The 10631-nt window shown below is 45.5% G+C and overlaps 1 protein-coding gene across 1 annotated transcript in view; it reads right to left on the minus strand.

Annotated features, from left to right (window-relative positions):
- Positions 1-9262, minus strand: part of BMP2K (BMP2 inducible kinase) — a 108197-nt gene extending 98935 nt beyond the window's left edge. Inside the window, exons 1-2 of the mRNA XM_052811583.1 lie at positions 9162-9262; positions 5269-5392 (exon numbers count right to left, since the gene is read on the minus strand). The gene's annotated coding sequence lies outside the window, so the exon portion shown is untranslated. The remainder of the gene's footprint in view (positions 1-5268; positions 5393-9161) is intronic.
- Positions 9263-10631: the final 1369 nt, after the last annotated feature.

Below are 10631 nucleotides of genomic sequence, written 5' to 3' on the forward strand. Positions count from 1 at the left end.
TTCTCTGCAGCACAAGGGCCGGATTCTCCATTGCTTTCCACCATGCCAGAGCGTGCCAGTGAAAGTAATTTGGCTTTACTGTAGCACAAAAGGACCACAAAGCGGCCCGAGTGCTTTGTGGCCCCTCTCTGAGCAGGTTGAAATGACAGCATAAGGTGTAGTGCAGGCTCAGGCGTATGGCACATAGTCCATAAGCTGGAAACAAATACCATCAACCGGACCGCAACACGTGCACGTGCTCTCTGAATGTCAAACAAGATAAAAACTCAGTAAGCACACAAAAACTTGCTCAGGACCCCTGACCTACAGGATACAGTTTTTCCTCAGTCATTCACAGACTTGGACACAGCATCAACTTTTTCTGTTTGGTTCAACAGCATTAGCAGGCTCCCTCAGCTACCCAAGAGCTCGTCTCCTTTGCAACTGAGAAGAAAGTCTCTTGAATGCCAGGACAGCTGCTGCTCTTTGTTGCACAGGCATTACCCAACACTGTGTTTAGCTCCAAATACAGTTTTAGCAAAGTAATTTAAGTGGAAAATGGGGTAAAATTGAGAGCGGATTGACATGGAGATCATGTTGATCATTACTGAACAACGTCACAGTAAACAGGAAAACAGCAAGCAGAGCTGCTCTGCTTCCCCCCACACACTGCGGGTAAAGAACAGCCCAAGTCATATTTGACTAACAGGAATCTCTACAGCGAAATTAAAAACCTAACGTAATTGTGTTGTTGGGATGCTCTTCACACCAATGTTGTGATACCAGAGGGAGGCAAAGAGAAATCTTCCATTCATTTTTGAAATGCCAAAAAAACCCCACCAAAATTAAGGGTGAGATTTGAAGTATTTAAAAAATACAGACTTTTTATGCAGTGCTCCCCAGTGATGCTTGACACCCCAGATGGAAATCCTAAGGCTTAGACGGGACCAGTCAAATTGTTTCTCCTGACAAAGTTCGTCTAAAAATCCTTTTCTACTTTTTGACCTGTGTTTTGATGCGCCTGATAATTTCCAAGCTACGGGTATTCAGTTTCACTAAAGGAACAAACAAAAAGCTTTCTGCTGCAAAACAGTTTAAAAAAGTACTTGGGAGGGAGAACTCAGATCCCATCTCTTCTCTGCAAAACACAGCCTTACTTTTAACCGAGTGCTTTTTCATCAGAATTGCTCTGATTCCGCTCACCTGTTTACCCCTCATTTATTAAGCAGCCTACTCTTAGAAACTCAGACTTACTTTAAGATATATGTTCAGCTACCTTCATACGAAAGGAATAACGTGAAATCCTGTCTGGCTAAAACAGGGCTCACAGGTTTTCTAACCATCCTTTCAGGTCCTTCATTCCCAGAGCAGATTGTTCATTTTGAGCCATTTCAGCATTACTATGTGCCTCTTTGTTGACCCATTATGGAAGGAAAATACACATGAACTGTGCACACAACGTATTTCAACTTTTTAAATTATCTAATACACATCATTATCAACGGAGTATTTCTTGTTTTAAGACCTCGATCCCGACGATCTGAAGCATGTCTTTAATAGCCCAGAAACAGTCTTAATGTGAGGGGATCTATGAGTAGCTTAACGCTGAACGCACATTAATGAACACAGCAAACGTGGAAAAAGGAAGCCTTTCCCAGCTCACCAGCACCCGAACAGGCTTTGAGCAACAGTGCTCCCCTGGCACTCTACGGCAGCTCGCGTCAGGGGAGCACTGCAAGCTGAATGACAGAGAGGTCTTGATTTCAGACAGGTGGCAGAGCTGGGAAGCCAGAAATCTTCCAGGCATAACTCCCATTAACTTCTGTACCCATTTCCAAAGGGGACTGTCATTTCCCTGCTGGTAAGTTTTCATCTGGGCTGTTGCTGACAAGCCATTGAAGCGTCCAGCCAATCCTGCTCACACAACCAGTTATATGATCAACGGGGAAAGAACAGGAGCTAGACCTGAAAAGGCTTTTGGCCTCCTGCTGCGCTTAGATTATGATTTAATGCTGAAAAGTTGGCATGGCAACCAAGAGCTTGGCAACAAAATGTCACGGCCAAGGAACAGGTCCAGAAGAGGGCCAAGCAAAAGCGCTGCCCAACTCTTCCGCGGGCAGATCTGTGCCCTACATACACTTCTTGTCAGCGCTTCTGTAGCAGCGAGGATTACGTCAGAAGGACGTGTTATTAATAAACTAGGCGGGTCTGCAATAAGTGAACAGCAAATTTCTCCAAAATACTTGAAATGGACCCTGGCGCCTCATTCAGACTCCTTTCGCTCTGTCCACCGAGTGCCACACGTTGCCAGGAGACAGTCTTGCTCCGCGCGAGGACTCGCCACTAACTGCCATTGTGCTCTCTCGCCATGTCCCCCTCCTCCCCTGTCCGGCTCTTGCTCCCCTCAATGACAGGAGCCTGGCAATGCCTCGTTTCTCAGTTCTGAGACAATTACTTCTTTTAATTTGGAAGTTTTCAATAGCTTTTTGCTTTTCCTACGATGATCAGCCGAGCAAAATCCCCAACCCGCACAACTCCAGACTTGCAACACACAGGCTGGAAAAGGGATGCAAGTGCCTTAAAGGATAGGGCTGACCTAAGGGGAAATTAGTGACGTACATTGTGAAGGAGCTGTGCCAGACGGATCAAAGAGTAGTTGCTTGCTGCATGAGTGCTGTGGCTGCATCACCTGAAGTCTAAGATATTAAGCTTGGGCACCTGATTAGTGCACACAAGATATGTTAGCCTCATTTGGGCTGGGAACTTTTTATAACCCATTAAAGCATACCCTTGGCTATTTAAATGCTCCCAGGCTTTTGTTTCATCATATAGGGCTTCAAAAACCTCACTTGCCTTTCGATATTGGCAAGCTTAGTCCCATGCACATCAGAAAATAAGCCATTCATTCTTCAGCCTTCATGAAGTGCTTTCCTTATACCCCTAAAGGAAACCTTTTGGATATAGACTCGGTACGAGCCAATACAGCGTCACCTTCCCAGTCTGCTGGCGCCGGTGCCGATCTCTTACTTCAGAAAGCTGTGCTGTTAAGCAGATAAGTGAAGTTAAAGGCTAATCAGTTCCAGGGTTGGTTTGCCAAGTACTGTGAGCCAAGGATCAGTACATGCTGCCATTTGGCATCGTCTTCCATGGTCAGAACAAACGGAAAGGTGGCAGCTGAGGAGGAGACCGCTGTTGTAGCAGAGACCTCGGCACTGAAAGGCTCTAAGAGAATAGCGTAGCTAAGGCATAACTAGAGAACATGGTGCTTCAGCTTCCTCCAGGATCTTGGAAATCAGACAGAAAATGAGCAAGGATTTTAATGGTCCATTTGCAGGGACTTAATCACCCAGCCTGTTCCTGCACCTACGGGGAGGGCAATTCCTTTACATGTTATTACCAGCGCTGTATCCAGATTGAAGCATCGGGTTGTCTTTCCCTGGATGAGAAATCCTTCACTGTCTGCAAGTAAAGCAAACCGAGTGCCCAGTCTCCATCACTCCCAATACTTCTTTTTCTCATTCCAGCATTCCTGCTCCCTGTCCTACACTTCACCACTCCCTGACCACCTCTTTTCCCGCTCTGATGTCATAGTTTTCCAGATGCTTCCAGACACACATCCGCTCTTCCCCCATCATGTCATTTAGCCTGGGCAAACCGACACAACGAAAATAATTGTAATTAAGTGGACAGGCTAATTAGACTAATTGATTTCATTTCACCAGAACTTCACTGTTCGGTTTCCAAATCACTCTGGCACCACGGGACACATTCCCCTCATTCTTCCCTCCCATCACTAGGAGCAGTGACAAACGAGTTACATATTCTTACTGTTTTGAGACTCCACAGTTAAAAAAGACATTGGAAAATAAAGCATCAACCTCACTGTTCCCAGCTTTCACAATCAGAACAGAGTAGCTGTGTTGTGAGCCAAGAGGGATGAAGCAAAGGAGTGGATTCTCTAACGGCAACCCCGGCTCTGTGCCTTACTATCTGAAGATAAATGGTTGAGATGTTCCCTTGTACAAAATCGAAGGGTAATTTCAGACTACTCAGGCAGCAAAGTAACCCCCCGCCTACTAGGTGATACAGTGGCCAGCTGAACAGTGCTGCAGTGCATGTAGAATAAAGGTGCATGGGTAGCACCGAGCTGCTAATCTGACCCTTTGTCACCATGCAGTCGAAATGACCATGTTAGTAACCAAATTAGCTATGCTCGTAAGGCTCACTAGGATGGCTGTTTTGTTTGTAGAGCTCCCTGAGGTAATTGTAGTTGGCCCTACTTCATCTGAACTTACTTGCCAACTCCGCTTTTACTCACATGTGGAACTACATACAGAAATCTTTCAGACACACCAGAGGCATACCATAGGCCCAGCATAGACAAACTGCAGGTCTCCCAGTGCGTGGAAGGGTTATGTTTGCCTGTCGCTGCCTGCCCGTCCCTCTCCTTTTGTCTTTGATTAAAGATACAAGCCACACACTGACCAGCACGTGGACAGCCAGTAAAGTAAGTGCAAGGAGGTTCACAAGCACACACACATACAGCTGAGGCTTTGTTCCGGTCATGTTTACTCGCAAGGCAAACAGTTAGGCATTGTTTGTGTTTGACAAATTGTAACTGTCTAGCTAGGAGAGATCTAGTTCCAGCTGGTTAGAGCTGTTTCCATTTCTTACTTCCTCCCCCTCCCTCTTCAGTAACTTACGAATCCAGCTTACCCAGGGACAAAAAGAACAAGTACAAGCTGCCTGCTGGCTTCCTTCCCACTTTGAATTGACACTGACCTAACTGAAGTCCCTACCTCAACTGCCAGCAGAGGTAAGATCCTTATGAAGCATGGCTTGAAAGGTGAACTCAAAATTGACAGGCGTCTCAAAGATATTAAGGTCCTGCACTTTTGTTATTATTAGGAGCAGTGAAGAGAGAGACCCTTTCACAGTCCCCACTAAAGTGCTCTCAGCTTGTCAGACACTAGAGAACAACGGACATTTGATAGCATTGGAGCACAGCCACGGGAACCTCAGAGCTATTTACTACTTAATTACTTCTTTTTGCCTCATATAGCACCTGGTGCAGCAGGTACTGATCATCCACTGTACAACACCAAATGTCATGTACAACTCTTAATACCAGTCTCAGAAAATGAGTATGAGGGCACTCTATCATCAGAACAAAGCCACTCATTTTCTGTTAGACAGACGTAGAAAAGTAATACCAGAGTGCCGCTAAATGTTTGATTTACACTCTCTTTCAACCAAGTAAATTGCATTACCTTTTTTAAGACAACTTACTGCTTTAGAAGGACGTTAAGGCTCCATCACAGCAGAAGAAACACCTGTCTCGAGGAGCTGATAGTCTTCACAGAGATGTGGCAGAATCAGATCGGTGTTAACTGACATAAGATCTGTTCTAGATCTGCAGAGAGAACCCAATGGTCCTAGGAATACAGAACGAAACTGAAATTCCTGGCTCGCTGAGGCCTAAATTCTTGTTCCTAAAGACATCGGTATCCTACGAAGTCCATCCAAACAGACGCTTGTTAGCTTCGCTGTTCTGTCAAGAAGGTGGTTTCAGAACCTCTTCCCCACCTGGGCATGTTTCGTATGAACCACAGTGCGTTCTCCTTTGAGGACTCTGAATTCAACCATCAGTTCCCGTCAGCGTTCGCAGAGAATGGGACTGCAGCGAGGACAGAGTTAATCCAGGTAAACCACAACTGTGATCCAAAGTGCACTAAGCAACGCACCACTTCCCATTGCCCGCCATGGGGCTTGGGCCCTCTGACTGCAGCGAAAACAAAAGTATTGGGAAAAACGTGAGGACACGGAACATCACTAGAGACAATAATTTCTTTCTGTATGGGAGGTGGAGACCTAAGCGCGCAGGATCGGCAACTGGTTCCAGCTATTGGCAATTGGTTCCAGTCACCAAAGAGAGATCCAGAGTCCTGAGGTTTCAGACGGCCCATGCCATTACCAGAGCAAAGCGACTCTAAAATCCATTTTCTAAATATTCTTGCTTATGTTACACAGCATTTTGAAACTGTTTTCCTTTTCAGCTTTTTCCCGTCTGTAATTAAAAGCCAGTGTTCTTTACCTAGTGCTGAAATGCCTCCAAATAGCCACAAAGACACAGGGAAGTCTTTCAGAGCATAATTTAAAGCTGAACTTGTACCATCGTCCAGAAACAGTAAGACTAGAAGCTAAGCGCACAGTTCTTGTACGTATAATTTGTGCTTATGTATGTTGTTAAAGCAGTACATTTTAAGGACTATGAAACATGTCACAAAATCCAAATGTAACAAGCAGAACATGAGCCGCAAATTTCTTCATTTGTTAACTGCACCATCAGTATACAAACCAAGTCTGAGATGGCAGTCTTAACATTTCTACTGCATTGCATTTAACGTGCTTCTTTAAACTTTTTTGCACGACAACCTTGTGTGCGAGAACGCCGAGCTGGGTGACCCAAATATCAATTTCCCCTTTAGGAGGGGAAATTGTTCTCGTGGGCATTGGTTAGGGAAGGCATGCTCAGCTTCAGTTTTGCGAGGCTAACTCATACCAGCGGATCCCATGACTGCCCCCTCTCTCTTGTTCCTCCAGTACTAAGAATTCTATAGATAAAATTCACTTTATCTGAAGGGAGGAAGTTACTGCCGGATGCAGAGAGTCAGGAAGGACAGCAGCCTATTGCACAGAGCAATAGCTTTAGAGGAACAGTCTTTTTCCTATGCAGATGGGAAAACAAGAGTGTTAACCACTTGAGTGCCATGCCACTAATTCAGCCTGTACTGGGCTCACCGCTTCAGCAAACTGGAAGGGAAGGCCTTTTCCCTTAAAATTGAAAGGGAGAAAAGTAAACTACTGAAGCTCTTTGGTAGCCTGAGCTGACAGAAATTAGAGGCCTTAAAATTAGAGGCTCTGAGGCAGGGATTCTGTCCCTTGCACTGCAGCAGGTATCAAGCCTTTCCCTCTGCTCTCGACTTCCCATATAACCTTGGCTGCTTGGGCTTAGCGATTAGCCAAGAACACAACGCCCCAGAGAACTGATAGCTGCTCGTCCAGTTCAGCTGTCAAAGGTCAAGGCAGCTAGAGAAAGCACCGTATGCTCAAGAGTCGATCACACGATTGTTTCAAGAGTCACTTGGGCTATCTTTGGAGAGGACTTGAAAAATTAAGCTGATCTGAAAGAACGTAGATAACCAGGACATTCTCTTTTCAGAAGTGCTCTGCTCAATCATCCTTTTTTTTGCTCAAGTAGGAGGTCTGAGGGCAAGTGATAGCACCTCCTATATCAGGCTGCCAAGCCCTGAATGTTACTTGTGAGAATTACATTTCTGACAGATGGCTATGCCTCTGTGGCAATAAAGCACACAATGCCGATCCCTATGCTCAGAGTCGCCTGCTCAGAAGGTAGCTTCAGATGTATGCCATGTCTCTTCCTGGGAAATGTCTTAAGCTAGATGAGGCATCTTTTTGTGGCGTTTCCCCTTTTTGAAGGAAAAAAAGGACAACTTTATGTATTTCTCTACTTGAGAATTTGGCTTGAGCATGTAAGTAGAGTAAAATTAATTTCAACAATACATTACTTTTCATTGATCATAAAGAAAAGATCCCAGCACTATTCCTTAGAAAAATCATTTCAATAGAGAACTAGTAGGATATCTCCATTTCTTGGTCGACTGTCACTCCCAAAGTTGCTCTTGATATTATAGTACAAGTGTGACATCAGAATATTGATCTTCTGTAAATGAAGAAACTACGGACCTGTAACAAACATAATGAGACAACAGTCACTGAAAAACTGTAATTTCTTTTCTCGTAGAAAGCAGTGCCTACTGAGCTTAGCTACTGAAGATTCGGCTCATCCAGAGCCTATAGCAAGTAAAAATGAAAAGATGGACAAAAAATTGCTTCCGTAAAGAGACCCTAGCGCAGAGGAGGCCGAGAGCCAGTGGTCCCTGTCACTTCCCACTACGCTTCACACAGGATTTCCAGACTCTTCGGTCAGAGCATTAGTGCTGGGCAGGCTGCTTGACCTCCACAAACTGCTGTACACACACAGAGGCTCAGCTTTGCAACAGACCTTCTTTGTGCACGCCCAGTGCATCCAAGCAGACGCCAGTCATCGGTGCACAGCATGCCTAGTGGCACTTGCATATCAGAAGCACTGCAGAGGATTTCACAAGCCAAAGAACAGAAGACCTGTTTTCTCAGAGGAAATGTTCTCTCCCTGACATCATGGAAAGAAATCACCACAACCTTATGATACTTAAAGAAGACACTGTAACACATGTCTACCAGTGATGCTGCTCCAAGGCCGTTTTTGTCTCCCACAAAAACAGCCATCCCCAGGGGTGGCACAGATATAGCCTGTAAGATTGTAGATTAAGCCTGTAGATTAAGGGTGGCAACATCACAAAGCCACAAAGGTAGACAGAACCTCCTTAGTTCAGCTGCTAAGCAGATAACATGGCGGCGGGGGGGAGGAGAAAGAGAAAAATAAAAGAGTAAAGCCTTCAAGCCTTCCAGTGGTTATCCCCCCATTAACCACTTCTCCTCTGGAGGGTTGAAACAAGCAAACAGATTCAAGTGCCTCATGAAGCCTAAAGGCAAGCTTCCCTGTACTGAAAATTAAAGAGTGGTTTGCTCTATTCCAGCATACTATAATCCAGGCTCTTGGCTGGCAGGCAGCCACAGAGCTGGCTCTTCTGTAATAACGGAAGCAACTGGATCAGGATCTTGTTTACAAAGAGCAGGCACCTGAGTCTGGAGATGGTGACCTGAACCCCAGAAGCTGGGAGGACTTGAAATAGCCCCAAGGGTGCAACATGCTGCGTGTAACCTAGCCCAGGCCTTTGCCCCATTTACTTACATCTGCTGCTTTATGGGTGAGAGTTACAGTTCATAGTTTGCAACGTCATTTTACTTTTTTAATGCTCTAAGATTAAAGGCCTCCAGGACTTGCTCACCTTAAGGAACCAAGGCCCATCGGCTCAGTCTTTACACAACCAACAACTTGCCCCTTGGCCAGCCTCTGCGGAGGCCTTATATCTGCATATCCTGATAAGATAAGGATACATCAAAGGTGTGACTAGCTCCCCGATTGCCTCTCTGAGCTCCTTAGCTTTGTCCCTGAAGCATTGTTACTTTGAAGTACGAGTCAGTTGCTGCCTACTTACCTAAGTCCTTCAGGGAAATCTCTACCTTGTGTTAAGTGCAGTCTAGCTGTCCCTCTGCCAGAGATAAGTTACAGCACAAGCCCTGCACGGAGCGCCGGAGGGAACAGCGTGCTATAATCACTTATCAGCATAACAGCCACCCTGCTGTGAGGCACAAGTGACCCCATGGCTTGGGTGTCACCTCACTAATCTCTTGGTGCAGTGCTCCCCCCAATAGAGTGACTGTCTAATTCAGGGTCACAGTAAAGCCCGAGCCAACATCTGTGTTAGTACACATGTTCTCTAGGGCTTTCTATTCATCACTTTATTACCTCTGCTGAAGGCCACCTTCCTCACCCCTTCATGAAAAACAGAACGCCATACACAAACAGCTTTCAGCTGCTTCAGCGCGAAGTCCAGCAGTTCCCAAGCACTTAGCACGTGTCAGTTAAGCAATCTCTCCAGTTCAGGAATAAACACAGATGCCTCCTGCAAGCTCTGCCGAAGGGATAGCAGGCATCAACTACCAGCAGTAATGAAACCAGCAGCCCTAATTGGATTTGCCCCTAAAATGAACACAGGATCCTTAGGATTTTGGTACTGAGGTACCCTTGCTTACACAATTTAAGCTTTCAATGGAGCAATTTTCAGTTACAAATATAACCAAAATACAGGTCAGTGAACATACCGGTTCAGAACCAGCTGCAGTAGGCATCAGTGCTCCGATGCACAGTCTGAAGGCATTGCAGAAGCCTAAACCTATATACAACAAGAAGTGACACAAACACGTTGCTGGAGAAGAGAATGAAGTCACAAATAGACATTATCTCCCATGAGCAGACTCACCACAAACAAAGTAAAGAGCAAGAAAGCTGCTCAGTTTCCTTCGCCCCTTTATATTGTTCACAGGTCAGATCCAGGGTCCTGACCGATCCTTGCTCTGGAGAGGCAGGCATTTAAAGAGGCACTCACGCAATCATACTGGGAGTTACAAGTAATATCGGCTGCTGCTTTGGCATGCCAGGTGAAAAGGAGCAGAAACCCTTATGCATGCCATTTGGACGCTAAAACCACATAGTGCCATTTCCATAATCTGTTCCTCACAGACTCCATCTCTGGTGAAAAGCATTTCTTAAATAATGTGAAACAGATCTGAACTGAATCACATGACTGAGACCCCATAGTGCAGCACACCTATAACTGGTAGTCCAAGCTTCTCTTGTTTCTGAAGCTCTCGGCTCTTAGCACAAAACAGATTTCTTTCATCCCATCATACCAGCTTGTCTGATGTCCCACGTGCTATTTTATACATGTTACAAAGTCTTTGGCAGGGCGCTTGGGCTAAAGCACAGGCAGCTGTAGCCAAAGTTAAGCAATTCCTCCCCAGACTTGGGGCTCCATCCCATAGGTCACCACCGCTCTCGAGACACAGTCAATCAGAGCAGCAGAGTCACTTTGTAACTATAGCATATTCTTCCCTTCTGAGGTCTC

Source organism: Harpia harpyja, chromosome 2 (genome assembly GCF_026419915.1).
Source record: "Harpia harpyja isolate bHarHar1 chromosome 2, bHarHar1 primary haplotype, whole genome shotgun sequence".
NCBI classification, from domain to species: Eukaryota; Metazoa; Chordata; class Aves; order Accipitriformes; family Accipitridae; genus Harpia; species Harpia harpyja.